This window comes from Scyliorhinus torazame, chromosome 5, assembly GCF_047496885.1.
Source record: "Scyliorhinus torazame isolate Kashiwa2021f chromosome 5, sScyTor2.1, whole genome shotgun sequence".
Taxonomy (NCBI): Eukaryota; Metazoa; Chordata; class Chondrichthyes; order Carcharhiniformes; family Scyliorhinidae; genus Scyliorhinus; species Scyliorhinus torazame.
In genome coordinates, this window is record NC_092711.1 from 152870907 (window position 1) to 152889573 (window position 18667).

The 18667-nt window shown below is 48.8% G+C and overlaps 1 long non-coding RNA gene across 1 annotated transcript; it reads left to right on the forward strand.

Annotated features, from left to right (window-relative positions):
- The first annotated feature begins 3915 nt into the window (after positions 1–3915).
- On the forward strand, positions 3916–16992 carry LOC140420109 (uncharacterized). The gene is made up of 2 exons (XR_011946190.1): positions 3916–3972; positions 9559–16992. It is a non-coding gene; the product is annotated as an uncharacterized lncRNA (long non-coding RNA).
- The last annotated feature ends 1675 nt before the right edge of the window (positions 16993–18667 follow it).

An 18667-nucleotide genomic window follows, 5' to 3' on the forward strand; every position in this document is an offset into this window, starting at 1 on the left:
AGCGTGGGGCTGAAGTGCAAACACCGCACAACTGCGACGTCTCGAGTCCAAGTGTGCCCACGGGGCCGAGCACGACTGATTTTAGGCCTTGGATGACTTTATCCGCGCGCTGGACGGACACTGCTCCGCGCTTGGCAAGCTCGTAGGGCGTCATCCAGCCCACTCCTCCGCCACCCAGCATGTCCCCGATCCTGGTCACCCCAGCATCCACAGCCCTCCACTCTGCAGGCCACTGGAATGGATATTGGCGGAGTTGCGAATTCCTGAGCACCGGCTCCCTTACGACAGCCACTACTCCTAATGGGGGGAGAGCTGCGGTGCGTGGCGACCATGTTCCAGATTTTGAGAAGGTCCTGGTACAAGACAGGCATTGCCAACAAAGAACTCCGAAGACCTTGCTGGTCAACGAACAGGAGCTGCACATCGTAGTTCAGGCCATGCACCTGGCAGAAGAATACGTCGCCAGGGCACACCATCATGGAGGAGGTTCAACGTATAGGTAACGTTGCAGACTGAAGGCGGAAAGTCGCTACCTGGGTGCGAAGGCACACCAACGCCTGACTGTCCTCCGCAATTGGGAGATTCAAGACCTCCGCAGTGACCCAGTGCAATCCACTGTCACAGAAGAGCCAAATCAGGGTTCTCTGGATGTGTGTGACAAAGTTAGGGGGAGGAGTCAAAGTGACCAGCCGGTACCACAACATGGAGGCAACCCAGCTGGTTTATGACGAGAACGCGACCCCTGTGGGACAGCACTCGGGGCAGTCCTGTCCAGCGTCCCATGCGAGTGGTGATATTGGTCTCCAACTCCTGCCAGTTCGCTGGCCAGGCTTTCCCTGCTGGGCAAAGATGGACTCCCAAGTAGAGGATGTTGGTCCGGCTCCAGCTGAAGGGCCTGAACTCCTCTGGGAGGGGTCCATTTGCCATGGACCAACCAGGAGTCTGGAACATTTAGCCCAGTTGATCCTAGCAGAAGACGCGGCGGAGTATACAGGCACTCTCGCATCCTCCGCAGGTCACCAGGGTCAATGAACGTGAGGAGCACATCATCAGCATAAGCCGAGAGGACCACCTCCATGTCCGGCTCGCGCAGAACCAGCCCCGACAACCTCCTCTGTAGGAGGCGCAGGAAAAGGCTCCAAGCAGAGAGAATAAAGTTGGCCGGACATGGGTCAGCCCTGACGCATTCCTCTCCCAAAGCGAAGGGGCGCCGTCAGGGACCCGTTAACCTTAATCAGACACTCCGAGGCAGCGTACAGTAATCGGATCTGGGCGACAAAGTGTGTTCCGCACCCGAAAGCTTACAGAGCCCCGAGCAGATACTCGTGCCCCACCCTGCCGAACGCCTTCTCCTGGTCAAGAGACAGGAAGGTGCTCGACATACCAGCTCGCTGCTTTGGACTCGAGGAGCCGCCCCAGATTTCCCCAGTTGTCCAGGGCCACGATGCTTTTCAAAAATGCCCGGAGGGGATGAGGGGAGACTCAGTGCTGGGCATGAGGGTGCCCTCTGCCTCGCTGCAGAGCGTCTATATCCTCCTCCTCGCCCGCCACTGAGCAGCCTTCCTCCTCCGAGTGGTCACCGCCTGAACCCGAGCCCCCGTGGCGGGCGCCGCAGGCCCATCAACTAGCCCTTGGCCCGAGTTGATCCGGGGCTGGTTTAGCACAGGGCTAAATAGCTGGCTTTTATAGCAGACCTAGGCAGGCCAGCAGCACGGTTCAATTCCCGTACCAGCCTCCCCGAACAGGCGCCGGAATGTGGCGACTAATGGATTTTCACAGTAACTTCATTTGAAGCCTACTTGTGACAATAAGCGATTTTCATTTCATCCCACCCCCAGGATCGTCCTCAGGTGGGTTCCTTACAAGCTCCCCCCACGATTCAGGGTCCGTGGCCGGCGGCGGCTCCGATCCCGCCTGCGCTGTCGATGCCGGGCCCTCAGAGAGACCCCGGGGAACAGCTCCGGGGTGGAACCTGGCATCATCTGCTTGGGTGTTGTGAGCGGGGAGCCTTCCTCGCCGTCGCTCGCCCATGACCTGAATATATAAGGTCACTGGTGGCTGCCGCCAGCCCCCGGCGACGAACAAAAGGTGACCGGGGAGTAAAACTGTACCGGGCGGAATGAGCCCTCGCGGGTCACATCTCCGTCCGGCCCCCCTGTTCGGGGGACGACGGCAGAACGGGCACCTCGGTGGCCTTGGAGGCCATCTTGACCTTCTTTTTAATGGGGCTGGGCGTCAGTGTGATGGGAGTAAACGCAGGCGATACCCAACACCGCTCGCCTGGGGAGGGCGTAGCGAGATCCACCAGCTCCTCCAGCCGAGGCAGGCGGCGCTTGCAGGGGGCAGGCTCACCTTGCTGCGGGGCTGTGGTGAGGCTGGAACAGCCTCCAGCTCAGGGCAGTACACAGGGTCCCCACCGCCCTCCGGAGCCCGTGCGGTGATCTCTCCATGCACCTCAGGTTGTTGAGAGGCGGCTGCGGTGTCCCGAGGTGAGGCTGCGGCCTCCAAGTTGGTTGGGATGGGCACGGTGTCAGTACACGTGATGGGTCCAAGTTGTGGATGGGCCCAGTCCGACCGCCGTGCCGTCTTCCATTTGGCCTTTTTAGGCTGCCTCTGCCCCCACCCAGCAGCCGCGGTGTTGTCAGGGGACGGCTGTTGGGCAGACAAAGAGGTGATAGAGGAGATGGGGGCAGTGCCAGCCGCCCTGGAGTTGGTGGCGGCCGTTAGGGTGGGGCAGTTCCGGCGAATGTGCCCCAGCCCTCTGCAGGCATGGCACCGCATGCCATCCGCAGACCAGAACACTTTATGGTCCTCCCCTTGGTGGGAGACCACGAAACCTCCCTCCGTGACCTCCTCCCAGGTCAAGCAGACAAAAACCTGACGCCGGAAGGGGTATACATGGCGGAGGGTGAGATCCCTCAGGCCGAGTGTCAGCGGTGCCACCCCGGACCTGACCTCCCCCAGTAGGTTGAGATGGGGGAGGAGGAGCTCGGTGGGGAGGTCGGGCGGGACGTTTGAAAGAACCACACGTTCGGCGGTGGCCTTCAGCGGGTGCACCACCACATGTGTCCCACCCACCGTGAGCCCCCTTTTCTAGTACATGGTGGACCGCCTGCTCGGCCCGCAGGAAAAACATAACCTTACCGTACATCCTGGAGGCGGTTACGATGGCCGAGGGGCTGAAGACCCCGGCCATTGCACGAGTGCACGCCTCGATGGTCATGGTGGGGTTGGGCACAACATTTGACCCTAAGTTGCCGTGTTAGTAGGCAGAAAGGCGAGGGGGTCGCGGATGGTCGAGGGGCTCCCTTCCCTGCAGAGGTTCTTGGCCGCCCTGCCCCCGGCAGAGGTGGAGGATGCCCCTGGGGTATTGGCCAAGCCCACCCCTGGTACGGTCCGGCCGTGTATCTAAGACCAGGGTAGTAGGGTATGGGTGGGGGGAGGAGGGGATGGACGTGGCACCACAACAGCAGGTGCCACAAGGGAAGGTGCTGCAGGGCAACAGCAGAGCGGGGCAGCGTTCTTCAGCCCTGGAGGGGCCTAAAACAATGTCCCAGGCTGCCCCACACCCGCTACAGGTGGTGAAAGGCAGGCGGACGGCGCTCTTCAGCCCTGTGGGGCCCAAAACAAAGCCCTTGGTCTTCACAACAGTCCCAGCTGGTCCCACTCCCACCTCAGGCACAGGGGTGGGAGGACAGAGGCTGGGGCAGCAGGATTGGGGAGGAGGCAGAGACTGGAACAGTCAGCGTGAACCTGCGGCCGCTCTCACCATCTGTTAACTGTCACAATGTCCGGGTGATTGACGGCGGCGCCCGACCAATAGGAAGAGGAAGCGGGACAAGAGGACCGAGTGAGAGCGGCTGGTCCTCCAACCAATCGGAGTGAATAAGGGGCGGGGCCAGGCTGTGATTGAAGCATGCGCAGTGTGGGTAATGGAGATGCAGAAAGATGTCTTTTTCAGATCGGAAATTGGTAAGAGGCGATTAACCATATGGAGGGAGCGAGAGATCGCGGAGGTGGGCGGAAACGTTGTATAAAGCTGTTGTGAGCCGAAAACCGCGGAAAAATGTTTTCAGGACGCAGTTTGTATCGAACAGAATTGCAACTCATTTCGGCTCGCGTTAACGGCCGCCATCTTTCTTGGGTGTGCATCAGGGCGCATGCGCATTTGCCGTCTTTGTCGGGGCGATGTTTCAATGAATGGGAGGAGCTTGTTCCCCATTGTTCAGAATGGAGACAACCTGTCCATCAAACTGGATTAGTATTTGAGTCCCAATGTCTTAGTGATGATGCAAAGCGGTGGCAGAGATTAAAAGAAAAGGAAGCAAATCCTGCTCTCCGGATTTCACTGCCTCATTGGACATCGTGCCCCATGTGTCCAAAGCTCTGCGGCTCTGTTCCGTCACATGAAGACCCAGGGCAGAAACTCGCAACCCTGAGTCAACATCACCCTCAAATCAAGGGACTGCTGATGACAACGCGGGTCAGTGTGCAGAGGGGAGCATGAGTGGTCATTGTGGACCAGGGAGCAGGAGGGGAGAATGTAGTGGATTTCTTTCCTGGACTGACCGTGATTAATTTTGGAAACTCCTTTTACAGGGGATTAGTAGGGGAGGATTTACACACAGCAAATTCAAACCAGGAGAAATATTTATCTTTCCTGAATTACATTTCTGGACTGACAGTGATGCCTTTATAAACTTCTTTCACGGGTGATTAGAAAGGGATTCGCAGACAGGAAACTCACAACCAATCCTCACATGAAATTCTGACACCACTGTTTGAGTTATCAGGACCTGGAGATTATCAACTTTTGTGTGTAAGCATTGAGTTCCAGATCTGGATAAAATGACTACCTCCTATCTCCCCTGTAGATCTTGTTCACAATCTTAAATCTGTGTCCCCTAATCCTTTTACAGTCTGCTGATGGAAGTTTAAAAAAATCTTTTTCTGGGTTTGCCATTGTCATTTCTGGTGCGTGGGTCAATGTCAGATGGTCGGTCTGGTTTCATTCCTTTTTCTGTGATATTGTAGAGGTTGAATGGGCTTGGACCAGTCCATTTACGATCCAGAACACAATTGAAGTCCCCTCCAAGAATCAATTGATCTCTATCCAGACAAAACTAGCCAAAACTGGTTCAACACCTGCAGCCCCCATCTCACTCTCATTCACCAGCTCACTTCTGGCGGGGCAACCCCTCTCAGAACAAAAAGAAAAAGAACGATGATATTGCCCACCTCGAGGATAAATCCTCACTGGAATAACTGGGTGAATCCCTTCCCACACTCAGAACAGGTAAATGGTCTGTCGCCAGTATGATTATGGTGATCAGTCTCCAGCTCACATGGGGATCTGAATCCCTTCCCACAGTCCCCATATTTTCATGGTTTCAGCTTGCTGCTGGTGTCCTTGTTGCTTTCCACGTTTGATGATCTGTTGAAGTCTTGTCCCCATAGAGAGCATGTGTACGGTCTCCCCGCTCTGAATAGTGTGATGTTTTTTCAGACTGTGTAACTGGTTAAAAGCTCTTTCCATAGTCAGTTCATTGGAACACTCTCACTCGAGTCTTTGTGTGTATCGGGGTTTTTTTCAGTCACACTGATCTTGAAAACGTTTTCCAACAGACAAACGTTTCTTCTTCCACATTCAAAGGCCAATGATATCCAGGTCCTGATGAATGGAGTGACTCTGTTAAATCTTGATGTGAAGTTTGATTTGAGTTTCCATCTGTAAATCCTCCCCTTGTAATATCCAGTAAAAGGAGTTTACAAAAGTCATCACTAGGGGCAGGGTCAGTGGTTAGCCGAGGACCCAGGTTTGATCCCGGCCCCGGGTCATTGTCAGTATGGAGTTTGTACATTCTCCCCGTGTCTGCATGGGTCTGGCTCCCACAATCCAAAAAGATGTGCAGGTAGGTGAATTGGCCACGCTAAAATTACTCCTTAATCGGGGGGAAAAAAGAATTGGGTAGTCTAAATTTATTTCAAAAAAGGTTTGCCTCTTTCCTAATGTTCACAATTAAAGGGGTGGGTTCCCCAGGCGAAGGCTGACATTTCATGGCAATTAAATTAATAATGGACTGTTATTATGGAGGACCAAACCGGGTTTGTTAAGGGCAGGTAGCTGGTGGCATATATAAGAAGGCTGCTCAATGTGATCATGATGCACCCGGAAAGAAGGGAGGTTGAAGTAGTTGTGGCGATGGATGCGGAAAAGGCGTTCGACCGGGTGGAGTGGGATTATTTATGGGAGGTGCTGGGACGTTTTGGGTTCGGGAAGGTCTTTATCGACTGGGTTAGGCTGTTGTATCAGGCCCTGGAGGCTAGTGTGAGAACGAATAGGACAACTTCTGACTACTTTAGACTACCGGGGGACAAGACAGGGTGCCCCCTCTCCCCACTGCTGTTTGCGTTAGCTATAGAGCCGCTGGCAATTGCTCTGAGGGCTTCAAGGGGCTGGTTCGGGGGGGGGGGTGAAACATAGAGTCTCGTTGTACGCAGGCGACCTGCTCCTATACGTTTCAGATCTGGTGGCAGGGATGGGCAAAATCGTGGAGATCTTGGGGGAATTTAGCCGGTTTTCGGGGTATAAATTGAACATGGCAAAGCGTGAGATGTTCGTAGTCCAGGCGAGGGGTCAGGAGGATCGGCTAAGGGAGTTGCCGTTTAGGTTGGTTGGGGACAGCTTCAGGTATCTAGGGATACAAGTGGCTCGGGCCTGGGGCCGGTTACACAAGTTGAACCTGTCCCGGTTGGTTGAACAAATAAAGGGCGAGTTTCGGAGGTGGGATGCGCTCCCATTGCCGTTAGCTGGGAGAGTGCAGACGGTTAAAATGACAGTCCTCCCGAGATTTTTGTTCGTGTTTCAGTGTCTCCCCATGTTCATTCCGCGTTCCTTTTTCATGAGGGTCAATAAATTTTAATTTTTTATTTTTTTATAAATTTAGAGTACCAATTCATTTTTTCCCAATTAAGGGGCAATTTAGCATGTTCAATCCAACTACCCTGCACATCTTTGTGTTGTGGGGGCGAAACCCACACAAACACGGGGAGAATGTGCAAACTCCACATGGACAGTGACTCAGAGCTGGGACCTTGGCACCGTGAGACTGCAGTGCTACCACTGCGCCACCGTGCTGCCCTGAGGGTTAATAAAATTATCCTGGGCTTTGTGTGGGCGGGTAAGTCCCTGCGAGTGAAGAAGGTGATGCTTGAGCAGAAGCGGGGGAAAGGGGGACTTGCGCTGCTGAATGTTAGCAATTATTATTGGGTGGCCAACATAGCCATGATAAGGAAATGGATGGTGGGGGGTGGGGTCGGTCTGGGAGCGGATGGAGGCAGCGTCGTGTAGGGGCACTAGTCTGGGGGCGTTGGTAACGCCGTATCTGCCGTTCCCGTCATCACGGTACTCCACCAGCCCTGTAGTGGTGGCGGCTCTGGGGGTCTGGGGTCAGCGGAGGAGGCATGTGGTAGCAATGGGGGCATCGGTCTGGTCCCCAATATGCGACAATCACCGGTTTGCCCCGGGGAGCTTGGATTGGGGGGTTCTGAATATGGAGGAGGATGGGAATTGAGAGGATGGGGGACCTGTTTTTAGAAGGGAGCTTTCCTAGCTTGTGGGCGCTGGAGGAGAAGTTCGGTTTGGCGAGGGGGAATGATTTTAGATATTTACAGGTGCGCGACTTTCTGCATAGGCAGGTATCATCCTTCCCACTCCTGCCACTAAGGGAGATCCAGGACAGGGTAGTTTCTAGAGGATGGGTGGGGGAGGGAAGTGTTTCTGACATCTACAAAGAACTCATGGGGGCAGAGGAGATTCAGACCGAGGAGCTGAAGCATATGTGGGAGGAGGAGCTTGGGGAGGGGGGGGAAGAGATAGAGGAGGGCCTGTGGACGGATGCGCTGAGCAGGGTCAAAGCGACCGTACCGTGCGCCAGGCTTGGTCTGATTCAATTCAAGGTTGTTGACCGGGCCCACATGACAGTGGCCTGGATGAGTAGATTCTTTGGGATAGAGGACAGGTGCGCAAAATGTGCAGGAGGACCAGAGAACCATGCCCATGTTCTGGTCGTTTCCAAAACTCAGGGGATTTTGGCAGGGGTTTGCGGAGTTTTGAAAAGCAGGGTGGTGATGAGACCAGAGGTGGCAATTTTTGGGGTCTCAGAGGACCCGGGAGTCCAGGAGGAGAAAGAGGCCGACGTTTTGGCCTTTGCTTCCCTGGTAGCCTGGAGACGGAGACTGCTAGCCTGGAGAGACTCAAAGCCCCCGAAGTCGGAGACCTGGCTTTCGGACATGGCGAGCTTTCTCGGCTTGGAGAAAATGAAGTTTGCTTTGAGAGGGTCGCTGCTCGGGTTCGCCCGGAGTTGGCAACCATTCATCGACTTCCTCGCAGTGAATTAATCGTCAGCGGGGTGGGGGGGGTTAGGGTAGTGTAGAATAGGGGGTTAATTAGGGAGGTCTTGGTGGGATGTGATGTGGTGATTGCACCCCTATGTTTATTGTTCTTTGTACACTGTTTTATACTATTGTTGTTTATTATGCCAAAAATACCTCATTAAAATTGTTTATTAAAAAGAAATTAATAATGGACAGAGATATGTCCAGTGTTGTTACATGGTATTGGTTAGATATATTATTTACTGTTCTGTAGTAAAGTAAATTTATTATTATTTCTCCTCTTGTAATATAAGACTGTAGCTACGTTATAGATTTCCAGTCATCTCTTCCTTCAGAGGGTTGTTAGTCTCTGGATTTCTCTTCCACAGGCACCAGTTTTATCTGGGGGTCATCGAATATACTGAAACACAAGTTTGACAGATATTTTATTGACAATGGAGTTAAGGGTTATGGGGAACAGGTAGGAAAATAGAGAGAAAGCTGATGAGGAGGGATCTCTTCACTCGAGGATGTGGTGAAGCTTTGAAATTCTTTTCCCAGAGGAATGTGGAGCCTCAGTCATCAGGTATGTTCAAGACAAACATTGATAGGTTTCTAGATATCGAAGATATCGAGGGATATGGGATCGTGCGGGAAAATGGTGCTGATGTAGATCAGCCAAGGAGTGCATTGAATGGTTGAGCAGACTCGGTGGGCCGAATGGGGCTGTTTAGCACAAGGCTAAATCGCTGGCTTTGAAAGCAGACCAAGGCAGGCCAGCAGCACGGTTCAATTCCCATAACAGCCTCCCCGAACAGGCGCCGGAATGTGGCGACTAGGGGCTTTTCACAGTAACTTCATTTGAAGCCTACTTGTGACAATAAGCGATTTTCATTTCATTTTCATGGCCTAGTCTTGCTCCTATTCTAATCGCTGTGTCCTGGTCAGGAAGCAGTGAACCGAGCATGGATCTGTCAATCAACATGAACCAGCACCTTCAGGAGAATTGGGAGGGTGAATATTACATTCAGCAGAGTGAGAATGGAGGGAGATTGTGTGCAATGGATATTTACAGCTTTTGGAGAATGAGAGAGAAAATAATGTTCCATAGGAACTAGAATTGTCTGTTCTGAATTTCTATCCTGTAATAACAATGATGACTTTTGTAAATTGTTTTTAAAGGATATTGGAAGAGGAGGAATTACAGACAGAAATCTCAAACATCACGTCTCGATGTGACAAACGCACTCGATTCCTTCTGATCTGAATATCATCGGCAAGAAGGAGAAATGTTTGTCAGATCTGTCGGCTTCAAAAGATTTTAAACGTGAGTGTGACTGGAAAAACACCGAGACCCACACAACACACACCTGAGTGAGAGTGTTCCAGTGTACTGACTGTGGAAAGAACTTAAACCAGTTACACAGCGTGAAAAAACATCACACCATTCAGTGTGGAGAGACAGTACACATGTTCTGTGTAAAGACAAGGATTCTGCTGATTGTCCAACCTGGAGAGACACGACGAGACACAAAACATGGAAAAACCGTGGAAATGTGGGGACTGTGGGAAACGATTCAGAGCCCCATCTCTGCTGGAGGCTCATAGACGTAGTCACACTGGGGAGAGGCCATTCACCTGCTCTCAGTGTGAGAAGGGATTCACTCAGTTATCTCACCTGAAGGTACATCAGCGAGTTCACACTGGGGAGAGGCCATTCACCTGCTCTAAATGTGGGAAGGGATTTATTCATTCATCCGCCGTGCGGCAACATCAGCGAATTCACACTGGGGAGAGGCCGTTCACCTGCTCCGTCTGTGGGAATGGATTCACACAGTTATCCATCCTGAAGAGACACCTGCGAGTTCACACTGGGGAAAAGCCATTCACCTGCTCTCAGTGTGGAAAGGGATTCACTCGGTTAGCCTGTCTGCAGAGCCATCAGCGAGTTCACACTGGGGAGAAGCCACTCACCTGCTCTCAGTGTGGGGAGAGATTCAACGATTTATCCAGCCTGCAGTCACACCAGCGAGTTCACACTGGAGAGAAGCCATTCACCTGCTCTCAGTGTGGGAAGGGATTTATTGATTCATCCATCCTGCAGAGACATCAGCGAGTTCACACTGGGGAGAAGCCATTCACCTGCTCCCTCTGTGGGAAGGGATTCACACAGTTAGCCACCCTGCAAACACACCAGCGAGTTCACACTGGGGAGAGGCCATTCACCTGCTCTTAGTGCGGGAAGGGATTACATAGAAACATAGAAAATAAGAGAAGGAAGAGATCATTTGGCCCTTCGCGCCTGCTCTGCCATTCATTATGATCATGGCTTATCCAACTCCATAGCTTAATCCCGCTTTCCCCTCCATATCCTTTGATCCCTTTGCCCTAAGTGCTATATCTAACCGCTTCTTGAAAACATACAATGTATTGGCCTCAACTATTTCCTGTGGTAACAAATTCCACAGGCTCCCCACTCTGGTTGAAGAAATTTCTCCTCACCTGTGTCTAAATGGTCGATCCTGTATCCTCAGACAGCGACCTCTGGTTCTGTGCACTCCCACCATCGGGAAAGTCTTTCCTACACCTACCCTGTCAAGTCCTGTTAGAATATTACAGGTTTCTATGAGATCCCCCATTCTTCTGAAATCCAGCGAATACAATCCTAACTGATTCAATCTCTCATACATCAGTCCCACCATCCCAGGAATCAGTCTGGTAATCTCTGCACTTCCTCTAGCGCAAGAACATCCTTCCTCAGATAAGGAGACCAAAACTGCTCACAATATTCCAGGTACGATTTCGTCAAGGCCCTGTATAGAATAAAGAACAATACAGCACAGGAACAGGCCCTTCGGCCCTCCAAGCCTGTACCGGTCACGTGTCCTATCTCGACCAACCGCCTGTGTCCTTCTATACCCCGTCTGTTCATGTGCCATCCAGATAAGTCTTAAAGGTCACTAACGTATCTGTCTCAACCACCTCACTTGGCAGTGCATTCCAGGCCACCACCACCCACTGTGTATAAAACCTACCCCCACACATCTCCACTGAAAGCTTCCCCCCCTCACCTTCAACTTGTGCCCCCTTGTAATTGTCATTTCCGCCCTGGGAAAAACCCTCGAACTGTTCACCCTATCTCTACCCCTAATAATTTTATAAACTTCTATCAGGTCACCCCCGCAGCCTCCGTCTCTCTAGGGAGAACAATCCCAGTTTATTCAATCTCTCCTCATAGCTAATACCCTCCATACCAGGCAACATCCTGGTAAACCTTTTCTGTACTCTCTCCAAAGCCTCCACGTCCTTCTGGTAGTGCGGTGACCAGAATGGGACACAGTATTCCAAATGTGGCCTAACCAACATTCTATATAATTGTCACATAATATTTGAGCTTTTATACTCGTCCTATGAAGGCAAGCATGCCATATGCTTTCTTCACCACCATTTCCACCTGTGCTGCCACTTTTAAGGATCTGTCGACCTACACGCCCAGATCTCTCTCTGTCTCTATGCTCCTGATGGTTCTGCCATTTATTTTATAGCTCCCACCTGAATTGGATCTACCAAAATGCATCACCTCGCATTTGTCCAGGTTAAATTCCATCTGCCATTTCTCTGCCCAATTTTGCAACATATCTATATCCTGTTGTATTCTCTGACAATCTTCATCACTGTCCGCGACTCCTGCAATCTTAGTATCATCCGCAAACTTGCTAATCAGACCCGCTTTGTTTTCTTCTAAATCATTTATATATATATATATATATTACAAAGAGCAGCAGTCCCAGAACTGATCCCTGCGGAACACCACTCGTGACAGACCTCCATTTGGAAAAACACCCTTCCTCTGCTACCCTCTGTCTTTTGTGGCAAAGCCAATTCTGGATCCATCCAGCTAGTTCACCCCTGACCCCATGTGATCTAATCTTTTGCACCAACCTGCCAGGAGGGACCTTATCAAATGCTTTACTAAAGTCCATGTAGACAACATCCACAGGCCTTCCCTCATCAATCATTTATGTCACCTCTTCAAAAATTCAATCAAATTAGTGAGACATGACCTCCCTCGTACAAAACTATGCTGTCTGTCGCTGATAAGACCATTCACTTCCAAATGTGAATCGATCCTACCTCTGAGAATAATTCTCTGAGTATAATTGCAGCAAGATAGCCCTGCTCCTGTACTCAAATCTGCTCACAATGAAGACTAGTATACCATTTGCCCTCTTTACTGCCTGCTGTACCTGTATGCTTTCCTTCAGTGACTGGTGTACGAGGATACCCAGGTCTCTTTGCACATTCCCCTCTCCTAATCTATGGCCATTTAGATAATTATCAAGGATAACCTTGCATTGCTACAGATTATACTGCATCTGCCATTCATTTTCTTACTCACTCAACTTGTCCAAATCACACTGGAGGATCTCTGCATCCCCCTCACAGCCCCCCCCCCCCTCCCCGGGCAACGTGCTGTCATCTGCAAATTTGGAGATATTGCATTTTGTTCCCTCATCTAAATCGTTAATATATAGGGTGACACAATGGTTAGCACTGCTGCCTCACTGTGCTGAGGACTAGTGTTCAATCCTGCCCCGGGTCACTGTCTGTGTGGAAACAAGCTCTTCCTGTGTCTCCGTGGGTCTCACCCTATAACCCAATGTTGTGCAGGGTAGGTGAATTGGCCACGCTAAATTGCCCCTTAATTGGAAAAAAGGAATTGGGTACTTTACATTTTTTAAAAAATCATTAATATATCTTGTGAATATCTGGGGTCCTAGCATCGATCCCTGCGGTACCCCACTAGTCACTGCCTGCCAATTTAAAAAGGACCATTAATTCCTACTCTTTGTTTCTTGCCTGCCAACCAGTTTTCTATCCATCTCAATATACTGCTCCGAATCCTATGTGCTTCAATTTTACACACTAATATCTTATGCAGGACTTTGGTCAAAAGCCATCTGAAAGTCCAAATAAACCACATCCACTGGCTCCCCCTCATCAACTCTACCAGTTACATCCTCGAAGAATTCCAGTAGATTTGTCAAGCATGATTTTCCTTTCATAAATCCACGTTGACTCTGTCCGATCCTGACACTGGTTTCTAAGTGCTTTGCTGTAAATTCTATGATAATGGAGTTTAGAATTTTCCCCACTGCCGATGTCAGGCTTACTGGTCTATAATTTCCTGTTTTCTCTCTATCTCCCTTTTTAAATAGTAGAGTTACATAAGACACCCTCCAATCTGCAGGAATTGTTCCAGAGTTTATAGAATCCTGGATGATGACCACCAATGCATCCACTATTTCTAGAGCCACTTCTTTTAAGTACTTTGGGATACAGATTATCAGGCCCTGGGGATTTATCAGCCTTCAATCCCATCAATTTCCCCAACACCATTTCTCTCCTAATATTGATCTCCTTCAGTTCCTCCCTCTCACTAAATCCTGCGTTCCCCAACATTTCTAGCATCCGATTTGTGAAGACAGAACCAAAGTATGTATTTATTTGCTCACCCATTTCTTTGTCCCCTATTATACATTCCCCTGTTTCTGACTGTAAGGAACCTACATTTGTCTTCACCAATCTTTTTCTCTTCACATACCTATAGAAACTTTTGCAATCAGCCTAGTTTCCTGTTTTATGCCAACATCACCACTGCAGTCTGGGGGTATAAATACGATGCCCACTAATTTTTTTGCCCCATACAGATTCCACATTGTCAGAGCTAATTCCTTCCTCACTATTGCATTAATTTCCTCTTTAACCAGCACTGCCACTCCACTGCCTTTTCCTTTTTGTCTCTCCTTCCTAAGTACTGAATATATTCAGTTCCCATCCCTGGTCATCCTGCAGCCATGTCTCCAGAATCCCGATTATCTCCCACTCGTTTATGTCTATTTGCGCGATTCACTTGGTTATGCCGTCTGCAGTCACAACAGGAAGTTTATACTGGGGAGAGGCCATTCACCTGCCCTCAATGTGTGAAGGGATTTTGTAATTCATCGCACTTTTTGAGACACCAACAAGTTTACAACTGATTACAGGGATTGGATTCTGCTGTTCTTATCTCTGTTCTCAATTACATCCAGGACTGCATCTTATTCATTCTGTTGGTCAATGGGGATGGTCTGGGGGTTTCTTTCTGCTGGACTGGCCGGTCTCACAACTTCATCTCCAGTGGGCTGATACTCTCTGAGACTTCTTGCGAATATCTGGTTTCACATTTCAGAAGGAGTGAAAGGGGGTTTGGGGGTTAGAGGATGTTTCATTACCGTTTCTGTTTGGAAACCCCCAAAATCATGCCACATTGCCATGAAGATGGGCTATGGTGGCTACATGGTTCTTTTGTTTTATTTTTCTTGGTGCTTCTCACAGAAGAAAACTACCAGGGTACGAGGTGCAAGTTGTCTGAGGTGCACTGGGAAAGTACATTAAATAGTATGGAGGGAGACAGATATTGAAGGAATTATTACAGATTTACAGAGATCGGTTAGCTCAGTTGGCTGGATGTCTGGTCTGTGCTGAGTGACACCAACAGCACAGATTAAATTCCCAGACCGGCTGAGGTTAGCCATGGTCTCTAACAGTATTTATGAAATGAAATGAAATGAAAATCGCTTATTGTCACAAGTAGGCTTCAAATGAAGTTACTGTGAAAAGCCTCTAGTCGCCACATTCCAGCGCCTGTTCGGGGAGGCTGTTACGGGATTTATGCTCCACATGATCCTCCACCCACCCCACTACATCTCTCCCACCAGCATCTCCTTCTACATTTTCTCCCTCGTGTGTATCTAACTTTACGTTTAATATATTCATGCTGTTCACCTCAACCACACGCTGTGGTAGTGAGTTCCACATTCTCCCCACTCGCTCAGTAAAGAGGTTTCTATTGAAATTCCAATTGGATTGTTGAATCCCTTTATAATCTTAAAGTTTTCCATCAGGTCACCCATCGGGCAGGCGGATGATCAGTCTGCAGAACATATGGGCAGCACGGTAGCATTGTGGATAGAACAATTGCTTCACAGCTCCAGGGTCCCAGGTTCGATTCCCGGCGTGGGTCACTGTCTGTGAGGAGTCTACACATTCTCCCCGTGTGTGCGTGGGTTTCCTCCAGTGCTCCGGTTTCCTCCCACAGTCCAAAGATGTGCAGGTTAGGTGTGTTGGCCATGCTAAATTGCCCATAGTGTCCAAAATTGCCCTTAGTGCTGGGTGGGGTTACTGGGTTATGGGGATAGGGTGGATGTGTGGACCTTGGGTAGGGTGCTCTTTCCAAGAGCCGGTGCAGACACGATGGGCCGAATGGCCTCCTTCTGCACTGTAAATTCTATGATTCTATAACCCTCTCTGGCTCCTTCTTTGACAGTAATTCTTGTGGAATTCAGCCTTGGGAGTCTGGCTCCTTCTTTGACAGTAATATTCTTGGAATTCGGCCTTGGGAATCTTCAGTACTTGGCCAGCAAGGAAGTCCTTCGGAACCTCTACTTTTATCCCCAAAGTGACCATGACCTCACGTCAGAGTTGGGCCTGTTGTAACATGACAATTGGTCAATTTGGTCACTAGATTAATTGAATTGGATCCCCAATTACTGACACCACCTTCTCTCATTATCTTAGACAGGAATACAATAGAACTGTTACATACTATCCCTTTATCTGATTCTATACAATCCCTTATTCATACAGTTTCAAATGTTGAGGCTAATCTGAGCTTGAAGGTCTCTCTTGCCAGTACATTTATCTTCATTTCACATTTTTTACATACACAGCAATTAAGCTTGTACATTTTTACAGCAAATGTAAAGACTTTTAGTCTTTCACTAGAACTACTGATTCATGATGGATTCATTAGCTGCAGTTCGATTAAGCCTCACTAGGTATTACTGCTACTGCTGGTAGCTAATTAATACAGTAATCTAATTCATACATTTGGTTAATATAAGATACACTGGTTTAAAAAGACAGGTTGTGGAAGGCAATAGCTTTCTTTTTTACTAATCTTGATCAGGTTGAATAATAAGCTTATTCTTGAGCCACATTTGGGTAGAATATGAAAGCCTACCATTTATCAAAATACTTTCTTTGTATAAATGATTTATGCTAGCTCTGCAGTTTAGAAACATTTAGAAACAATCTTAATTTATAAAAGAACAATTCAGCCATTACAATATTATCTATTACATTGTTTTGCGAATTATAACTTAATCAAAGTTCATTGTTGAATAATCAACTGTTTTGTGACTGGCTTCTAATATGAAATCGATATGTGATTAACAAAGAAATGTTATGTAATCTGTGCAAGAAGGAAGCTACATGTTAGAGTTTAAAGTAGCTTCCTTGACCTTGGTACTCAAACCATGAATATGGTGGAAAAGTGATGGAATTATAAAATTGAATGGATTTCCCAGTCCTACCTACAGTTTTGTACATTACAACAATGACTACACTTAGCACTACACTCATTAAGCTTCACCCAATGTCTATATTTACATTGTGTATTTATTGCATGTCCTATGTTTTTCATCTGTGGAACGATCTCCCTGCACTGTATGCAGAACAATATTTTTTTACTATACCTCAGTACACGTAACAATATATCAAAATCTTTTGGGACTTCTGTGATGCTATAGAGAAGTATTTTTTTTAGATTTTCCTCAAACTTGGGATATATTACATTTGGTCCCCTCATCAAAAAGATTGACAAAGATTGAGCTTAAATTTTGAGCAATATTTTGATTCTCTGAAATTCTCAGTGGAAATGTAAACACACAATATCCTGAATAATTTATTTTTAAAATACAGGCAAGTTGTTGTGATCAGGAGAGCATTACCTGAAAAGGCTGCAAGAAACAGATTCAACTCTTTCTTCAAAAGGGAATTGGACAGATCCTTGAAAAGAAAAGAACATTTCTGGACAGTGGGATTAATTGGTTGGCTCTTTCACAGATCTGGCATTAGCACGATCGGCCGAATGGTCTCCCTCTGTGCGACCTGAGCTTCGTGTGCAGTTAACGTGAATGGTATTGTGGTAAAGGGACCTGGGTGTGAATGGACCCGGGTGTCCTATCAATAAGTCACCGACGGCTAACATACAGATGCATCAAGCTATTTGGAAGGCTAATGGTATGTTTGCCTTTATCACAAGAGGATTTGAGTACGGGAGTAGTGAAGACTTGCTTCAATAGTATAGAACCTTGGAGAGGCCACAGCTGGAGTACTGTGTGCAGTTTTAATCCCCTTACCTTAGGAAAGGTATTATTGCCACAGAGGGAGGGTAATGAAGATTCACCAGACTTGTTCCGGGGATGGCGGGACTGTCCTATGAAGAGAGATTGCGGAAACAGTGTCCAGTCTCCAGAACTTTGAAGAATGAGAGGTGATCTTACTGAAACTTATAAAATACTTAAAGGAATAGGCAGGAGAGATGTCGGTGAGATGTTTCCCCTGGCTGGGGAGACTGGAACCAAGGGGCACAGTTTCAAAATAAGGGGGAAGCCACTTAGGAACGGTCTCGGAGGAGACATTTCTTTACTCAGAGGGTTATGAATCTTTGGAATTCTCCACCCAAGAGGGCTGTGGGAGCTCAGTCATTGAGTGTGTTTAAAGCAGAGACTGACCGATTTCTAAATACCAATAACACAAAGAGATATGGGGATAGTGTGGAGAAAAAGACATTGAAGTGGATGATCAGCCATGATCATGTTGAATGTGGAGCAGGCTCGATGGGCTGAATGGCCAACTCCTGCTCCTATGAGGGCAGCACGGTAGCATTGTGGATAGCACAATTGCTTCACAGCTCCAGGGTCACAGGTTCGATTCCGGCTTGGGTCACTGTCTGTGCGGAGTCTGCACATCCACCCCGTGTCTGCGTGGGTTTCCTCCGGGTGCTCCGATTTCCTCCCACAGTCCAAAGATGTGCAGGTTAGGTGGATTGGCCTTAGTGTCCAAAATTGCCCTTATTGTTGGGTGGGGTTACTGGGTTATGGGGATAGGGTGGAGGTGTTGACCTTGGGTAGGGTGCTCTTTCCAAGAGCCGGTGCAGACTCGATGGGCCGAATGGCCTCCTTCTGCACTGTAAATTCTATGATAAAATCTATGATAACCAGATGCCAGACACCACCCTGTCCTGTATCCTTCGAGGGGGTAGCAACGGAAATGCCCCCTCCTGCTTTTTGAGAAAGTCACGGACTTGCATTTCCTGGGGGTAGGTTGAACTTCTCCTCCAGCGCCTTCAAGCTAGGGAAAGTCCCATCTATAAACCGGTCTCCCATCCTTCTAATGCATACCC